General features: G+C 43.5%; 1 protein-coding gene across 1 annotated transcript in view; it reads right to left on the bottom strand.

The window, feature by feature from the left end:
* LOC110486697 (speckle-type POZ protein) overlaps nt 1-19,295 on the bottom strand; it is a 106,136-nt gene that overhangs the window by 77,377 nt on the left and 9,464 nt on the right. Inside the window, exon 2 of the mRNA XM_021558476.2 lies at nt 3,537-3,694. The gene's annotated coding sequence lies outside the window, so the exon portion shown is untranslated. The remainder of the gene's footprint in view (nt 1-3,536; nt 3,695-19,295) is intronic.

Below are 19,295 nucleotides of genomic sequence, written 5' to 3'. Positions count from 1 at the left end.
TCACCTTTCTACATGTATATTATCCATACATGAATTAAACAGTGAGTTAGTTATACAGTGAATGCTGAGAATGAGCAGCTCCTCTCTGTGGAAGGTGACGAAGCAGTGAATGAAGACTAACAGAGATGCCACCACCTGTAGCTGTGGCCAAACTGTTTATTTTTAAAGCCCTGCGGTTGTGATGAAGTGTTGAGATTACGCTGAGTGTTGAGTACATCTAGACACCAGACACCTTGGTGTGTGTGTGTGTGGTGGCTGGCCTCTAAATGCCACCGCGTCTAGTCAGTACTCAGACCCAACCCAGTCTTGACTCAGGACTGGGACTGAGACAAATATACAGAATTGTAAAGCTTTGCAACTTTTGCAACCTGATTCCAGACCACTTCGCCATCTCAGTGATGCATGTTGTCGACCTAACATCCAGTCTGATCCAGGATCAGTGTATTATCTGGCCACAGAGCACTGTGCAAAGCTGCCTGGCAGGCAACAGGCATCACATCCACCCAGCCAGAGTCTATTAAGATAAGATCCAAACAATAACAGTGCTGTAAGTGGCTGTCCCCACCTCGTACCTCACCCTCCCCGTCTGACCTTTCCTAATTCAAGTTCAGGTTAAGTGTACCTGTGCTCGCTGCCTCTCAATATGTTCTCTCAGGGAGGCCTTTTGGTGAGTCATCAGATAGCGCCGGCTGCAGCAGTATTCTCTGAGGTTGGAAATGCCAGGCAGATAAGGCTGCTCAGGTGTTAGGTGTGCACAGATGCGCACGCACGCACAGTGCCGGGTGACATTTTAAAAGTCCTCACTGCTTCTCAGAGCACACCAGTTTAGTTTAACATTACCCATTCTCCTCACTGCAGCTTATCCTCAACATAATACTCCAGCCATCACTCTCAGCAGCCAGACCCTTTAATCTTCCAGTCCATCCTGTCAGTCTGTGCCGGAGTTAACTTTCCCCCAGCCACACCTCTCACAGATTAACACACTAATGGTCATTAGAGTCTGGCACATTCCAATCTCTACCCGGCCAGTCAAACTCACCACCGAGACTGATTCAGTTCCCACAGACTCATGGTGACAACACCAGACAATGACGCGGAGAGAGTGATGGAGTGAGAAAGTTCCCACACAAAGGAAACAATTCACAAACCGGTAAACGTAAACAGCACATCACAGAGCAAGTACCTGTAGATGCTTAAGGGAAGGTGTGGCTGGGAAAATAGGCAGAAGTGAGGAAAGGAAAGAAGGAAAGAGGGATAGACAGGGTGGTAGAGGAGCTGATCACAGTTGGATTGTGGCCCTTCGGGAGGAGAAATAGAAATAAAACCTAATCATTAAGCAACTCCACACAAGCAGCCTGTTTGAGACTGGGGGAGCCACCGGCAGAACAGCTGCAGGGTTGCCGCAGCAACAGGAATTAGAACCAGGAGGCCGAATGTGAGACAGAAACCAGGTGAAAGAGAAGAGAGTGATTGAAAGAGTGAAAGAAAGTGAGAGTGAAATAAAGGCAGAGGAATCAAACACCTTCCCAGGTTGCCAAGCGACAGGCGATGCCAGTCAGTGAATGTAGAGCACAGTTGATCAGTTGAAAGTTGGCCGCTGGGCGGTAATACGTCCCAAAATAATTACTGTGAAAAGACCTTTAAACCTCTTGAAGCTAGGGGGCACTATTTTCATTTTTGGAAAAATAACATGCCCAAAGTAAACGGCCTATTTCTCAGGACAAGATGCTAGAATATGCATATAATTGACAGCTTAGGATAGAAAACACTCTAAAGTTAAAAAAAAAAAAAATGTTAAAATATTGTCTGTGAGTATAACAGAACTGATATTGCAGGCGAAACCCTGAGGAAAATCCAATCAGGAAGTGCCTCTTATTTTGGAACCCTTCTGTTCCTATGCATGCCTATCCTCCATTTAAAGGGATATCAACCAGATTCCTTTTTCTACGTCTTCTCTAAGGTGCCTACAGTAGTTTCACGCCTTTATGTTGAAGAATGAGTGTAAACGACCACATTGCGTAAGTGGCCAGCTGATGGCTCTCAGTGATTCTTATGCAAAAGAACACCTTGAGGGTTGATTATAAAAAATGTTTGCCATGTTTCTGTCGATATTATGGATATAATTCGGCGTTGTCGTGACCGCTATTTCCGGTGGATTTCTGAACATAACGTGACAAACAAACGGAGGTATTTGCGTGTAAAAATAATCTTTATGGAACAAAAGGAACATTTGCTGTCTAACCGTGAGTCTCGTCAGTGAAAACATCCGAAGATCAAAGGTAAACGGTTCATTTGATTGCTTTTCTGATTTTCGTGACCAAGCTTCCTGCTGCTAGCTGGACATAATGCTATGCTAGGCTATCGATAAACTTACAAGCGCTTGTCTTGCTATCGCTGTAAAGCATAATTTCAAAATCTGAGACGACAGGGTGATTAACAAAAGGCTAAGCTGTGTTTCACTATTTTTCACTTGTGATTTCATGAATATGAATATTTTCTAGTAAGATTATTTGACCGTTGCGCTATGCTAATTCGTGTAGTTGCTGACAATTTTAATTAAAACCTCTTGGAACTACCCATCCCGGATCCGGGAGAATTGTAACGTCAATTAAGTAGCGTCAATTACCTGGAGCAGCTGTGAGGGAGGGGGACAGGGGATGGAGCCACTGACCGAGGAGCGGATGAGGTGAGGTGGAAGGGGGCTGGGGTATGAGAGAAACCCAGTGACAGGTCCTCTAAAGCCCTGAACTAATTACTCTGTCTCCATAAAGAGACACTGGTCTCTGATCACTGCCCCGCACATCACTCATACACACAACAGCATGCACGAGGGCCTTCACACACAAAAAGCACACAGAACTATTTTAACATACATACTTGTAATTTAATCTGAGAAAAACCGTGTGGGCGATGGTCAATTTCTACATAACGGATTCTGTTCACCTTTTGTTCCACCTAGAGGGTTGTTTCAGATCATATTTCACGATTTGTTAAGTTGACTCGAACCTCTACAAACACTTTTTCATAAAAATCCTCCGTTCTCTCCAGTTTACAGTTCTGTCACAGGTCATTTACAGTTACAATATCCTCCCCTCCCTCATCTCTCACACCAACACTGATAATTATTCCCCTTTTCACACCTGAAAGTCCTTTATTAGAAATGAAGTGTTACTTTAGCTTTTTGAAGACAGACATCTGAATCATATATTGAATGATTCAATGCTGCCACCTACATCTAATTGTGCTGTCTTTGCATCCACCCTCTTTCCTCTGGTTTGTCTCTTTGTCCTCTTTCATTTCTTTGCGTCATTCATTTATTCAAACCCTAAATCTCACACCTTCTCCCATCTAAAAGTAACCTTCATCTGTCAAAAAAATTCTCCCACAACTAGTTATTTTTTTCTCTCTCAACATTTCACTCAGTCTCTTCAAACCAGCCACCAGTCACTGCCCCACCCAAAATCACCCATCTTCCCTGTGTTGGTACACCCCCCCCCCCCCCCTCACCCCTTATCTCCAACCCAGTTGGTACTCACCCAGATCAAAGTCCCTCAAACATCTGTGCTCCTGGCTGATGCCATGGCTGGGCCAGCTGGGCCCTCTGTCTGTCAGTCTGGGAGCAGTCCTCTATCTGTAAGTCTGTCTGTCTGCGTCTCTGGCTGTGTCCCTCTGTTTGCCTGGGCCTCCTGTCCGGCTGCAGAGAAGGAGAACACAAACAAGAGATTGCGACGAGTCTCAGAGCGAGTGACGTTTGAAACACTATTAGCGCGCACCCCGCTAACTAGCTAGCCATTTAACATCACATCGTTACACCAGTCTAATCTCGGGAGTTGATGGGCTTGAATGCATAAACAGCAGAGCTGCTGGCAAAACACACGAAAGTGCTGTTTGAATGAATGCTTATGAGCCTGCTGGTGCCTACCATCGCTCAGTCAGACTGCTCCATCAAATCATAGACTTAATTATAACATAATAACACACAGAAATACGAGCCTTAGGTCATTAATATGGTCGAATCCGGAAACTATCATCTCGAAAATAAAACGTTTATTCTTTCAGTGAAATACGGAACCATTCCATATTTTATCTAATGGGTGGCATCCATTAGTCTAAATATCCCTATTACATTGTACAACCTTCAATGTTATGTCATAATTACGTAACATTCTGGCAAATTCGTTCGCAATGAGCCAGGCGGCCCAAACTGTTGCATATACCCTGACTCGTGTGCAATGAACGCAAGTGACACAATTTCACCTGGTTAATATTGCCTGCTAACCTGGATTTCTTTTAGCTAAATATGCAGGTTTAAAATATATACTTCTGTGTATTCATTTTAAGAAAGGCATTGATGTTTATGGTTAGGTACACGTTGGAGCAACGACAGTCCTTTTTCGCAAATGCGCACCGCATCGATTATATGCAACGCAAGACACGCTAGATAAACTAGTAATATCATCAACCATGTGTAGTTATAACTAGTGATTATGATTGTTTGTTTTTTATAAGATAAGTTTAATGTTAGCTAGCAACTTACCTTGGCTTCTTACTGCATTCGCATAACAGGCGGGGTCCTCGTGAGGCAGGTGGTTAGAGCGTTGGACTAGTTAACCGTAAGGTTGCAAGATTGAATCCCTGAGCTGACAAGGTAAAAATCTGTCGTTCAGCCCCTGAACAACGCAGTTAACCCACCGTTCCTAGGCAGTCATTGAAAATAAGAACGTGTTCTTAACTGACTTGCCCAGTTAAATAAAGATTAAAGAAAAGTGTAAAAGAAAAAGAAAAGAAAAAAAATTACGATTTCCGATTGTTATGAAAACTTGAAATAGGCCCAAATTAGTCGGCCATTCCAATTAATCAGTCGTGGTCCAATCTGAAAGGACTCAGGTACCTCTACTTAATAATACTTTTGTGAATGTGTAAGTTTAGCAAGGAAAGTCCAGCCAGACAGTACAAAGTAGGGCCCTAGTAGTTCAATCAGAAGACGATCTCAGTGAGACTCCAATAACAGTGCTGTCTGTCTGGCCTCTCTCTCTCCCTGGCTGAACAGTTCGAGTCTCTGGTGTAGGAGAAGTCTGTCTGTCTCCTTCCCTCGCCCTCTGTCGACATGGCTGAGGTGGCCCTGTCTCCCCCATGGAGGAGCAGGATTCATTTAGTGAGGTGTCTGATTTGAGGTAAAACCAGACCGATGCCACAAAGCAGAATTATTAAAACACTTCATTATGTCTAGTAGGGATGCACAATAAAATCGGTGAGCATATTGGAAAGGGACAATATTAGAAACAAATGCCAACATCGGCCCGAGGTCTTACGCCAATATGCAAAACCGATGTTAAAGCTGACGTGCATACCTACATAACGTAGGTAGATGACGTAATGACGTCACGAAAAATACAGCGCTACACAGAACAAAAGCAGAAAAATACGAAGCGCACTCTTCCAACAACCAAACAAGTTCAAGTCCAGCAGTCAATTGAAAGAGTAAGAAAATGTCAGCGAGACAACTCAAAGGCAAAATCCATTAAGGCCAAGATAAAGGAATTCATTGCCCTTGACAATCAACCCTTCTCTGTTGTGGATGTTGGCTTTCCCCGACTGGTCAAGCCCCGGTACACACTATTTTTCAGATGTTGCCCTACCGGAGTTACACAGTATTGTTGAGACGTACATCTATGAGCTCACTGCTATTAGCTTCACGACTGACATTTGGACCAGCGATGTCAGCCCCGTGAGCATGCTGAGTTTGACAACACAGTGGGTCGACGAGGATTTCGTACTGAGGAAGGCCGTATTGCATGCTCAAGAATGTGCTGGTTCTCATACCGCTGCTGCCATTTCAATGGCATTTGAGAACATGTTTGAAACATGAACACACTCCTAGCGCTATTCGAACAACTAACTGGAGAAATAAGCTAATCAACAGCGTCTGCAGCAGACGTGATACCCTCTGTCATGGCATTGAAACGCCTGCTCAACAAAACTGCCGACAGACTGGGGGGTTAAAACTTACAAAAGTACTCGAGGCTGTGAACAAGCAATTCAGTGGCATTCTCTGAGCCTCTACTGTGTCACCATCAATCTCGATGCTAGGTACAAGGACCGCTACTTCGATGCAGACAGGGAACAGGGTTACGTGAAATGTTACATACACAGCTGGGCAAGATGGAAACGGACACAGTGTCAGTGTGTACCGAGGAAGAGAGGCATCGGACAGACAGATCAGAAACTTAACTGCTTGACATGTATGATGAATTCCTGGTTGATCCCCAATGAGCCATCACATCTCCCAAAAATATTTTCAGTTTATTATTCCTTGCCCACGAACATTCAACCACCCATCAGAGATGATTGCAAAACAGTCTGCTTTCTCTCTCATTTGCTTGACCTTCCCTTGAACTCTGTTGAACTATGCATCCAGAAAATGAGTAGATAAAGCATGTCTGGTTGGATGGGTGTACGCTGGGCAAAGAACATTCAGAAATTGCCTGTGAGGATCAGAGGTGAACCAGTTGCATACACAGCTCGAGCAAGACATTCATCACCATTTCTCTGACTACGTTCCTCCATTGAGTCAAAAAAACATCTGATTCCAGGAGGATCGTGAGCTGTTGCTATCGATAAGGTCTGATTCATCATTTTCACCTCGAATAGAAATAGAGGGACTTTTGTCAGAGGTTGCTTGTTGTGAGCGCTGAGGGAACTTTATGCACTTGGCCAGATGATTATGCATCTTTGTTGCATTCTTCACATTATTTGCAAATGTACACAGCTTTCTACATTAGCTGCAGTGAAATGTCTCTACACATCAGATAGTGCCCGTGGCATTTTCCTGTAAAGATTAGAAATAAGGGAGAGAAAAAAAATACAATTCCATGTACAGATAAATAGTTAAGCAGTTAGATACTCTCAGAAAAGTCCTAAAGGATGGAAACAGGTGCATTAACACTCCTCAGTTAGCCGGCTCCAGCAAGCAAAAATCCACATGGTAGCAAATACTAACTAGCAGAAATTGTTAACAAGTTAGAAATTATTTAAACACACTTTGCTGTAGGCTACTATTTACTAGTTAACAAAAAAAAAACATGTCATAAAATATATTCACCCCACCCAGTACTGTAATCAAAACTTACCAGAAATCATGTAGTCCTTGGCTCAGACAGTGTAGTATTGTGGGCTCAATAGCATCTCATTAGTGTGCAAGATCTTGAGAATCAGCTGTACATGTGATGGAAGAATGAACTGTGCATGCAGAGGGTTGCAATTCCATTGAACTGGGGATAGTTTAATCAAAATCCCACAAAAAAAGGTTCACTGTTATAAGCTAACTTTTTCGATGAATTTAAGCAAAATTCCCCAAATTCCAAAGCTTAACTTCCCATGTAAAATTTCTGGGAGAAATTCTGGAAATTTACCGGAAAGTTCGACCCTTTGCGACCCTAATCAGACACCTTATTGATAGCAACAGCTCACGGTCTTCCTGGAATCAGAAGTTTTTTTTACTCAATGGAGGAACATAGTCAGAGAAATGGTGATGAATGTCTTGCTCGAGCTATGTATGCATCTGGTTAACCTCTGATGCTCACAGGCAATGTGTATTGGAAGAGATTTCTGAATATTCTTCACCCAGCATACACCCCTCCAACCAGACATGCTTTATCTACTCATTTGCTGGATAAATAGTTCAACAGAGTTCAAGTGAAGGTCAAGCAAATCATAGAGAAAGCAGACTGCATTGCAATCATCTACGATGGGTGGTTGAATGTTCGTGGGCAAGGAATAATTAACTACATCATCTCAACCAGTATTCTACAAGAGCACAGACATAAGGGACAACAGACACACTGGTCTCGACATTGCAGATGAGCTGAAGGCAGTCATCAATGACCTTGAACCACAGAAGGTATTTGCTCTGGTGACAGACAATGCTGCAAACATGAAGGCAGCTTGGTCTAAAGTGGAGGAGTCCTACCCTCACATCACACCCATTGGCTGTGCTGCTCATGAATTGAATCTGCTCTTCAAGGACATCATGGTACTGAAAACAATCTACAAGAGAGCCAAGGAAATGGTTAGTATGTGAAGGGTCATGAAGTTATAGCAGCAATCAACCTCACCAAGCAAAGTGAGAAGAATAAGAGCACCACATTGAAGCCGCCCAGCAACACCGGACTTTGGGATGGAGACACAATATGGCAGTCGTGCCAACATATCTCATCAGCCACCTGGTGGAAGGGACTTAGGGATAAGAGCCTCAGATCCACTGTTGCCTCCATCATCCTCCAAATCCCACCAACATCAGCCGCCTCAGAGCGCAACTGGACCTTGTTTGGGAGCACATACCAAAGCACGCAACAGGCTGACCAATACAAGGGTTGAAAAATTGGTGGCCATCTGGGCAAATTTGAGGCTTTTTGAACCGCACAACGAGCCATCCTCAACAAGGTTGGAAAGTGACAGTGAAGATGAGGCCTCAGAGTCTGATGTTCAAGAGGTGGACATTGAGGAGGTCTAGGGAGAAGACATGGACGCCTGAGGGGAAGACATCTAAAGCTTAAGTTTCTAGACTATCATTTTACCTATGTTGAATATGTTTTTGGAAGTGATGGATCATTGGGGATCATTCAATATTCCCTTTTGTTGTTCAGTGAAATCATCCCATCTGAAGAGTCAACTCATTAAATTAAAGTTCATTTTGTAACTAAATAGTTTTTTTTATTTCTATTGTAAGGATTTAATCATTTGCAATTATGTCTACTTATGATAAGGTAAAAGGTTTATGTTTCTGTCTCCATATGATATGGTAAATATATCCAATGCAAAAAAACATCTACATTTAAAATGGTATTAATATCAATTCCCATGAAAAGTTGCCACCTCTGAATATTCCCCAAAATGTGTTATCAGTATAGTTTTTTTTTGACAATGAAAATATCGGATATCAGTATCGGCCAACAATGTCATATCGGTGCATCCCTAATGTCTAGTAATAAACACTAGCACTTCTAGTTCCTGCAGAGACTCCCACATAACTGAACAAGATATAAACTTCATCAGGTTGTATGGTCCCTTTAAGATATGTCCTCATATTAGGCTTAATTATATAACTTACAGACATGTACTAAGACAATAGCTGAGGAATGTGAGACACTTCAAGCTCTTCTGGTCTGTAAGACAAATTACTGTTTCAGAGCAGTAATCTAAAACAAATAGGCCCAACTTGAGACCATGAAGAAAGCCAATCCAACCTGAATCACAACGCAAAGCCAAGTGCAATACCATTCTGACTAACAATGTCTCTCTGTGACATGCTCTGAATAAAGAACACTCTTCCCCCCTCTCTTTAATCCAGACCCTGCCATAGCCCCTGGGTCAGAAACTCAGAGAGAAGAGAGGTGGACTGAAGGAATGAATGGAATCATCTTAACACCCTCAGGTTTACACAAGCCAGTCAGAAATGTCAATCAGATGCAAAATATAGGGGCAAAATGCAAGCACGGAATGTGAGAGGCAGTGCTACTCTCAGAGGTGTGTGTCTCAGGGGGACAGAGGCTTGATCAATAGCTCACCTGCAATGAATATGTGAGTGTTCTTATTGACTGGACAAGCAGATGTGTATTCAAAACCTGACAACAGAAGCATGAGTCCAGTCAATATTTTTGGGCTCCAAAATCACTAATGCCTCCTGGTTCAAACACCGTTTTAACAGGCAAAATGGGGATTAAGAGAAACTTAGGTCTGACAATATGCTGTGATTGTGTCAGACTGTGTACAAAATAATGAGTCAACTGTGTGAGGTGAAGAGGGTGTGTCTCCTTGGTCCTGTGGTGGGCAGAGCCATCCTGGTTGGTCTGTACAGTGAAAGTCATCTGGCTAAACCAGCCTTCAGACCTACATAACAGCAGAACAGCTACTTAGATCTACTACCTCTACTGTCTGAATCGGAGACTAAAATCTCCTTGACTCACTGCAACACCTATCCTCCTCGCCCTGTCTATGACCTATGATCATTTACTCTGTGCTTTCTCTCATCTCAATCTCTTCTGGCCATCCCTCCTTCACCCCCTCTTCTCCTTTCTCTGACCTGTACTCATTCTCTATGCATCCGTCTCCCACCTTCCACCTTCCTCCTTCTCTTCCCCTCCCTCCCTCCCTCCCTCCCTGACTGATAGGCGTCGGTCAGCGGTGTGGTAATGAGTTGGGACTCCAGGAAATTAGGGTTGACCTGCAGTGTGTGATCCTGTAATCAGGTTGGGTAAACGCTGGGGCCGCGCACTGCCACCCTCCTTGCCTCTGCACTCCCTGCCCCGGCCTGTCTGTCTACCAGTGAGCCTGATCGTTTAGTCAGGTTGGAGGGGAGATGAGATGACAACACAGACACCCGCTGCCATCCATCCTGTCAAGACTCCATGGCAGAGCAAACCTACATCTCCTCAGCTTCAGAGAGCAGGGATTGGATGGTGAGGAGGGGAATGAGGGAGAGGGAGGGAGGGGAGGAGGATGGAGCTGAGAGAGACAGGAGAGTAGCGGGGGGGAAACAAAAGTGTAAGAAGAAAACAAATGGATAGCAGAAAAAGCAAAGTGAGAGGAAGAATGGGAGATGAGAGGCAGGATGAAAGATGGGTCGATGTACTACAGGCTGATGAAAAAGAGAGAAGGGGGGCAGCAGACTAGACAAGGAGAGGATAAAAACAAAACTAGAAAGGATTGAAGACAAATTAAGCAGAGGGTGGAAAGGGACGGCGAGAGATGGGGATAGACATTAAAAGACGTCAGCCATGATACGGGGAAAAATAAAGAAAAAAGGACTGTTCCTCACAGGTTCACCGCTGCTGAAACCCCCTAAGACTTGAAAGAGGAATATTTAGAGAGCGGCAGCTGGCCAGGGGGTCACATCAAGCGCTTGACTATGTTCAAAAAGAGCCACTAAGAGTGAATAACTGTCATAATTATGAGCATAACTGGGCCAGTCAACCCTGTGCTGCTGCTGCACACACAGTGGAGGATCTAGGTTATTCACACACACACACAGGGCCATAAAGGAGTAATATGCCTAATACGATAGACTAGCATCCTGTCCAGGGGGTGTACCATCAGCCAATCCGGTGGCTACTTAATACTAGGGCTGGGAATTGCCAGGCATCTCACAATATGATATTATCACAATACTTAGGTGCCAATACAATACGTGTTGCGATTCTCACGATTCTGTATGTATTGCAACTCGATGTTCCAAGCATATTGCTCACCATATGGTCTGCTGCAGAGGCACAACAGAGAGCCATGAGAAAATGCATTTTAATCAATCTATTTAAAAAATAAGTTGGAGAACAATAATATATTAAGGAAAAATACTGGAGTTTTGAATTCACGCGAAAATAACATTGCGATATTGTCAAAAAAATACAGCCTCCCGAGTGACACAGTGGTCTAAGGCCAGTTCGATTCCGGGTTGTGTCACAGCCGGCCATGGCCCGGGAGCCCCATGGGGTGGCGCATAATTGGCCCAGCGTCGTTCAGGTTAGGGGAGGGTTTGGCCGGGGGATTTCCTTGGTTCATCATGCTCTAGCGACTCCTTGTGGCCGACCGTGCGCCTGCAAGCTGACCTCAGTTGGACGGTCTTTCCTCCAACACATTGGCGCACATTGGTGCAGCTAGCTTCCGGGTTAAGTGAGCAGTGTGTTAAGAAGCAGCGAAGCAGAGCAGCGCGGCAGGTCATGTTGCGGGGGACACATAACTCCCACATAACTATTTGACCTCTTACTCCCCTCCCTCTCTAGATGAAATCCTGCGACTAATGAAGGCTGGCTACCCAATAACCTGTCCACATCACCTCCTCCAGACCATCTCTACAGACCTTCTCCCATTCCTCAACTCATCCCTGACCACTGGCTGCGTCCCCTCTGACTTGAAGTTTGCCTCTCCTTAAGAAACCGACTCTTCATCCCTCTGATGTCAACAACTACAGACTGGTATCCCTTTTCTTTCCAAAAACACTTGAGCGTGCTGTAACTCTCAGAAAGATCTTGTTGAGCCTAACCAGTTAGGCTTCAAGTCGTGTCACTCATCCGAGACTGCTCTCCACTCTACCAAAGCTGACTTGGTGTGTTCACCACTTACTCTCACTACTGGTGTCCCCCAGGGCTCAGTTCTATTCCCGCTCCTCTTTACACCAAGTCATTCTGCTCTTCATGGTCTTCCTATCATTGCTATGCAGATGACACTACTTTTTCTCCTTCACCGCCCTTCTGACAGCCAGGTGGAGATACGCATCTCTGCTTGCCTGGCATAGCTCAGCTTGGATGTCGGCCCACCACCTCAAACTCAACAAAACAGAGCTGCTCTTCCTCCCATTGAAGGCCTGCCCACTCCAAGACCTCTCCATCACATCACTCCAAGGTGCCCCCCTCCCAGAGCGCAAAGAACCTTGACGTGACCCTGGACAACACTGTCATTCCCTGCAAACATCAAAGCAGTGACTCGCTCCTGCAGGTTCACTCTCTTCAGAGTACAATTTTTCCACACACAGGAAGCGGCGCAGGTCCTAATCCAGGCACGTCTAGACTACTGCAACTCTTTTGGCTGGGCTACCAGCTTCTGCCATCAAACTCCTGCAACTTGGTGGAACAAGCTTCCCCCTAAAGTCAGGGCAGCGGAGTCCCTGCCCATCTTTCAAAAACATCTGGAAGAAATGTGTTGAGGGAAATGTACTCGATACAATTGTGATGTATTGTCTCACCTAACTATGTTAAGATGAATGCACTAATTGTAAGTCGCTCTGGATAAGAGCTTCTGCTAAATGACTAGAATGGAAAACATAGAATGATCAGTATGTGCTCACAGACCTAGACACTAGAGGTCGACCGATTATGACTTTTCAATGCCGATACCGATTATTGGAGGACCAATAATAAATGACAATTACAACAATACTGAATGAACACTTATTTTAACTTAATATAATACATCAATAAAATCAATTTAGCCTCAAATAAATAATGAAACATGTTCAATTTGGTTTAAATAATGCAAAAACAAAGTGTTGGAGAAGAAAGTAAAAGTGCAATATGTGCCATGTAAGAAAGCTAACGTTTAAGTTCCTTGCTCAGAACATGGGAACATATGAAAGCTGGTGGTTCCTTTTTTAACATGTGTCTTCAATATTCCCAGGTAAGAAGTTTTAGGTTGTAGTTATTATAGGACTATTTCTGTCTATACCATTTGTATTTCATTAACCTTTGACTATTAGATGTTCTTATAGGCACTTTAGTATTGCCAGTGTAACAGTACAGCTTCCGTCCCTCTCCTCGCACCTCCCTGGGCTCGAACCAGCAACACAACGACAACAGCCACCACATCAAAGCAGCGTTACCCATGCAGAGCAAGGGAAACAACCACCCCAAGGCTCAGAGCGAGTGAAGTTTGAAACGTTATTAGCGCACGCTAACTAGCTAGCCATTTCACTTCGGTTACACCAGCCTCATCTCGGGAGTTGATAGGCTTGAAGTCATAAACAGCGCAATGCTTGACACACAACGAAGAGCTACTGGCAAAATGCACTAAAGTGCTGTTTGAATCCATGTTTACGCGCCTGCTTCTGCCTACCACCGCTCAGTCAGATACTTAGATACATGTATGCTTGTATTCTCAGTCAGATTATATGCAATGCAGGACACGCTAGATAATATCTAGTAATATCATCAACCATGTGTAGTTAACTAGTGATTATGATTGATTGTTTTTTATAAGATAAGTTTAATGCTAGCTAGCAACTTACCTTGGCTTACTGCATTCACGTAACAGCCAGTCTCCTTGTGGAGTGCAACGAGAGAGAGGCAGGTCGTTATTGTGTTGGACTAGTTAACTGTAAGGTTGCAAGATTGGTTCCCCCGAGCTGACACGGTGAAAATCTGTCGTTCTGCCCCTGAACGAGGCAGTTAACCCACCGTTCCTAGGCAGTCATTGAAAATAAGAATGTGTTCTTAACTGACTTGCCCAGTTAAATAAAGGTTAAAAAATATGTATTATTATAATAATAATAATAATAATAATAATAATTATTATTATTATTATTATTATTATTATTATTATTATTATTATTATTATTATTATTATTATTAGGCGCCCAAAAATACCAATTTCCGATTGTTATGAAAACTTGAAAATCGGCCCTTATTAAATCGGCCATTCCGGTTAATCGGTCGACCTCTAGTCTCATGGTATGGTATGCAAAGTGGATTAACTTTGAGCACCTATCTCCTGAATGTTTTGGCAATCAGGTCCAAAAAGTCACTTTCTGGCCCTTTCTTCCATGAGCAAACATCAATGGAAAGTTTTGCTTAAATCAAAAGGGATGCTGTCAAAAATTGATTGAATTCAAATGGATTAAACCAAGAGACAATTGTGTGTGCGCGAGTACTGCGTGTGTGGGAGTCAGATAATAATGAGTGAGGACTGATGAGTCCAAGCCTAATCTCTGGTCATGTTTACACAAAAAACACATTCAGATAAACACAGCCCCCCTTCTCCTTCACATAATTTCATCAACTCCAACTCATCCCCCATTCATCTCCTAACCTCTCAAGCACCATCTCTATCTACTTTTCCCACTATCACACTACCTCTCACACCACCTCCCTCTATCCCTCTCCTTCAAATTTCCCATTCTAAATCCATTTCCACCCTCCCCTCTTTTTCTCTGCCCATTCACAATAGCAGCCTTTCCAGGAGGGCCATCAATCTTCGCTCAGAGAGCGCTAAGGCTACGGCAGATTACCAGCTCTCCTTACTGATCACTGCTGCTGCTCACTGGACAACACAGGGAGGGAGGCACAGGGAGGGAGATCGTGGTTGGAGCCCCAAACCAGGAGAGAGCTATGCCCATCAAATCTGCAAACGGTATTTGCATCCTAATTCAGAGGTGTATACATTTAAATCCAAACTGAGAACTCCCTACCTGTCCAACCCACACCCGTCTGTCTGTCCCCTGAGAGGACTCAGAGCCTAAGGAGAGAGCATTTAGCTAGGTTTTCTATAGATAGATAAGACCCACTTCTTGTCTTTAGTCTATATGTAATGACATGGTAGAGGTAATAGCCCAGTGATTGTGGGGATCCATAACCAGCCTACAAGGGTTGACTTCCACTTACAGCCTGTGAGATACGGTAGAGTTAGAGGGAGAGTAGAGGACAAGTGAGGGGCAGATAAGATAGAGGTGGAAGAGAGGGGAGCATTATGCATTAGGTAGAGGCTGGGAGGCAGGGGTGCAATGAAGCAGCTGATGTTTATTCACTTGTCAAAACGCTACAGGCAAAGACATGCAAGGTGTGCCTTCTGGAGACTTCAGGGCAGAACAGAGAGGGTTAGGGGTGTGTGTGTAGCTAAGGGGAGGTATTACGGTGTTAGTGTGGGGTGTGTTAGATATTTATTTACAGGCCAGGATTAGGGGGATGAGGCAGAGAAGCAACGTAACCTTGCAGCCAAGAGTTTTTTTTTTTTACGAGACGCCTCACAATAATCCACACACACGCCTGCGCCACCACCAAGGCCAGTCCTCTACTCTAGAGAGAGGCTGGTGGAGGGGGGGGTGAGGACTGATCGACAAGGACTCAGATCTTATATATATCCATGCTATCTTCGGTAACCCCCTGCAAGTTCAAAATCTAACTGGAATAATAAGAATCACTAATATCATTCTGCAATGTAAGGCCCTGTCCTGGTTTCTCCTTCTGAAAGCAGGGTCATCTCAGCTTGGATAAGAACCTAAGCACCAGGATAGCTTTACACAGTTATCCTATAATGTAATGCAACTCCTCTTCCTCCTCGCTGAGGTTAAGGCTTTGGGGGTGTTGCCAACTTTCAGTACGCTGTCACCTTGTTGTCTGGGGATCGGAGTTGAGGACAGGGGTTATACTTAGAGCTGTCTACATACTGTACGTCCCTCCACAGTGCTGACTTGGGATCAGTAGCTCTGTTCGGGGCCTCTGTGCCACACGGCGGGGAGGAGAGGTATGGCTCAGCGCTAAAGACTGACACCAACTTAATCACTGATAATTGAGTCGGCTGCTGGGGAAGGTGCAACATTAAAAGGGGCAATCTGCAGTTGAGGGATGGGGCTGGAGAAATGTAACCACTATGAAATTCATAGGCAGAGCTATGAATGCAAGGACTGACAAAATATAAGCTTGAACTATGTTTTGAGGCTATATAGTATTTGTTTACACTTAGTTTACAAACAGTGGAGTAAAACAAGCTTACATTTTGGGTTCTGATTGGGTACGACAGTAGAACTAAGCTCATGAGGCATTTCTAAGTTCTATTCTTCAAGAATCAAATGGGTACTTACCATTCATACGTTTAAAAAAATGGATGCCGCAACTGCAGATTGCCCATTTAAAGGATAAAAACAGTAGGCAGGGCTGGCTCAGCCTGTCATTGGGTGTCTAATCACTGAGAAGACACACACACATCAGATCACTACCGGCTATTAGCTCAGAACCACTCAGGACCCTCAAAGGGGCTTTGATCAGTCGAGGGGCGAGGAGAGCGGACGGACGGACGGACGGACAGGGGGGGGGGCAGGACACAGCCCACACACACACTGTCAGAGGAGCGAGGGACAGAGAGACAGACAAGATGAGTGTCCTTCCCTGTCATCAGGACCCTGAGGTGTCAAGGAGATGACAGTGGGGCATATTCAAAGGGCTGTCTGCCTCCATTGCTGCCCCCAAGAAGCTTGGATCAATTACACTGTAATTAGCTGCTTAAGTTCGGCTGCTGCCCCCAAAGTCAGGGTGCTACCCCCAAAGTTAGTGGGGAATGTAACCCCATTTTCAATATCATCAACAACATATGCTCTTGCTCTCCCAGCAGCAGTTTTAGTGAGTGATGAGACAGGTAAAGTGACAGTGGGTTGTATAAAGCCTATAGCAGTGGGTTGTGTATAGCCTATAGATAGCTAGCTGGTGAGTGGATTTATGAAGATGGAGGGGTCTTGTAATGAATTGACCAGACTCCACCCTTCCCTGACCATAGGGAGCATGTCTGGGAGAATGAGTCTGGAGATCTGTCTAACTGTCTGGAGCTGACAGGGTTAAATATCAACTGATTAAACTACTGCTCTATCAAACGACAGAAGAAAGGAAAGGACACACTAGGAAAAAGCCCAACAGGAACAAGCAGAGAGAGAACAAGCAGAGAGAGGACAAGCTCTTCCCTCTTATTAAGAGTTTCTCCCACAAATGCTGACACCCTCACACTGCCAAATGAAAGGTTTTTGAGCACACACACAATGTCACATGCACACGTTTCTTTCTTGTGCCGCAACATCCACACACTTTGCTGTTGTGGCTCAGTGCATGGATGCCGTGAGATCAAAGATTTTACAGATCGCATGAGATGCTTTAGCGGTGGACTGCAGGGGTCTGACATCCCCTGCCATGGAGACAGAGGTATGGAGCAATGGAGGAGAGAGAGAAAGGAAGAGGGAAAAAGAATGAGAGAGCGAGAATTCAAATGAAAGGCTGCCAAGCAAAAAGAGGTAGAGTATTTGTACACTGAAAAGCAATACAAAGCAGAAATAATGAAAGAAGATGAGAGATACATTGGCAATGTGTGAGAGAAGTAAGCACAGCATACATCATATACATTGAGCTTTTATTTCTGAAATGGACTGAAGAATATAGATTTAAGTAGATTTAAGTTGAAGTAAAAATGACTCATACAAAAATCACAATATCAAACAATTACTCTAATCAGAATTGGATCAGAGGCCAACATTAGAGTAATGTTATATCTAGGGATGTGCCAAATGGACATTTTTTCTTAACGTTTAAACTGCCATGTTTGGGGGGGTTCTGTTTAACTTCTTTGGGACTGGGGGGCAGTATTGAGTAGCTTGGATGAATAAGGTGCCTAGAGTAAACAGCTAGAATATGCATATAATTAGTACATTTGGATAGAAAACACTGAAGTTTCTAAAACTGTTTGAATGACGTCTGAGTATAACAGAACTCATATGGCAGGCAAAAACCTGAGAAAACATCCAACCAGGAAGTGGGAAATCTGAGTTTTGTAGTTTTTCAAGTCATTGCCTATCCAATATACAGTGTCTATGGGGTCATATTGCACTTCCTAAGGCTTCCACTAGATGTCAACAGTCTTTAGAACCTTGTTTCAGGCTTCTACTATGAAGGGGGAGCGAATAAGAGCTGTTTGAACCAGGGGTCTGGCAGAATGCCATGAGCTAAGTCACGAGCGCGGCCGTGAGCGCGAGCTGCGTTCCCTTTCATTTCTAAAGGCAAAGGAATTGTCCGGTTGGAATATCAATGAAGATTTATGATAAAAACATCCTAAAGATTGATTATATTCATCGTTTGACATGTTTCTACGAACTGTAATGGAACTGTTTTGACTTTTCATCTGGCCTAAGTGCCTGCGCCTTGTGAATTTGGATTTGTGAACTAAACACGCTAACAAGAAGGAGTTATTTGGACATACATGATAGACTTTATCAAACAAAACAAACATTTATTGTGGAACTGGGATTCATGGGAGTGCATTCCAATGAAGATCAAAGTTAAGTGAATATTTATTATGCTATTTCTGAGTTGTGACACCTCTCCTTGGTTGAAAAATGGCTGTGTTTTTTTTTTGTGGCTAGGCGCTGACCTAACATAATTGCATGGTGTGCTTTTACCATGAAGTTTTTTTTTTTAAATCTGACACAGCGGTTGCATTAAGGAGAAGTTTATCTATAATCGTATGTATAACACTTGTATCTTAGATCAATGTTTATGATGAGTATTTCTGTAAATTGATGTGGCTCTCTGCACTTTCACCGGATGTTTGTTTGAGATAGAGGTAGACCGAATATGATTTTTCAACGCCAATACCGATTATTGGAGGACCAAAAAGCCGATAACGATTAAGCGGCCAATTGTATTTATTTATTATTTTTTTAAGTGTAATAATGACAATTACAACAATATTGAATGAACACTTATTTTAACTTAATATAATAGATCAATAAAATCAATTTAGCCTCAAATAAATAATGAAACATGTTCAATTTGGTTTAAATAATGCAAAAACAAAGTGTTAAGGAAAAAATAAAAGTAACAACATTGAAGGTTGTACAATTTAACAGGAACATTTAGACTTATGGATGTCATATGTGCCACGTAAGAAAGCTAACGTTTAAGTTCCTTGCTCAGAACATGAGAACATATGAAAGCTGGTGGTTCCTTTTAACATGTCTTCAATATTCCCAGGTAAGAAGTTTTAGGTTGTAGTTATTA

Source organism: Oncorhynchus mykiss, chromosome 13 (genome assembly GCF_013265735.2).
Source record: "Oncorhynchus mykiss isolate Arlee chromosome 13, USDA_OmykA_1.1, whole genome shotgun sequence".
Classification (NCBI taxonomy): domain Eukaryota; kingdom Metazoa; phylum Chordata; class Actinopteri; order Salmoniformes; family Salmonidae; genus Oncorhynchus; species Oncorhynchus mykiss.
Note: the sequence above shows the minus strand (reverse complement) of the source record. Positions and strands in the feature narration are given on the sequence as shown.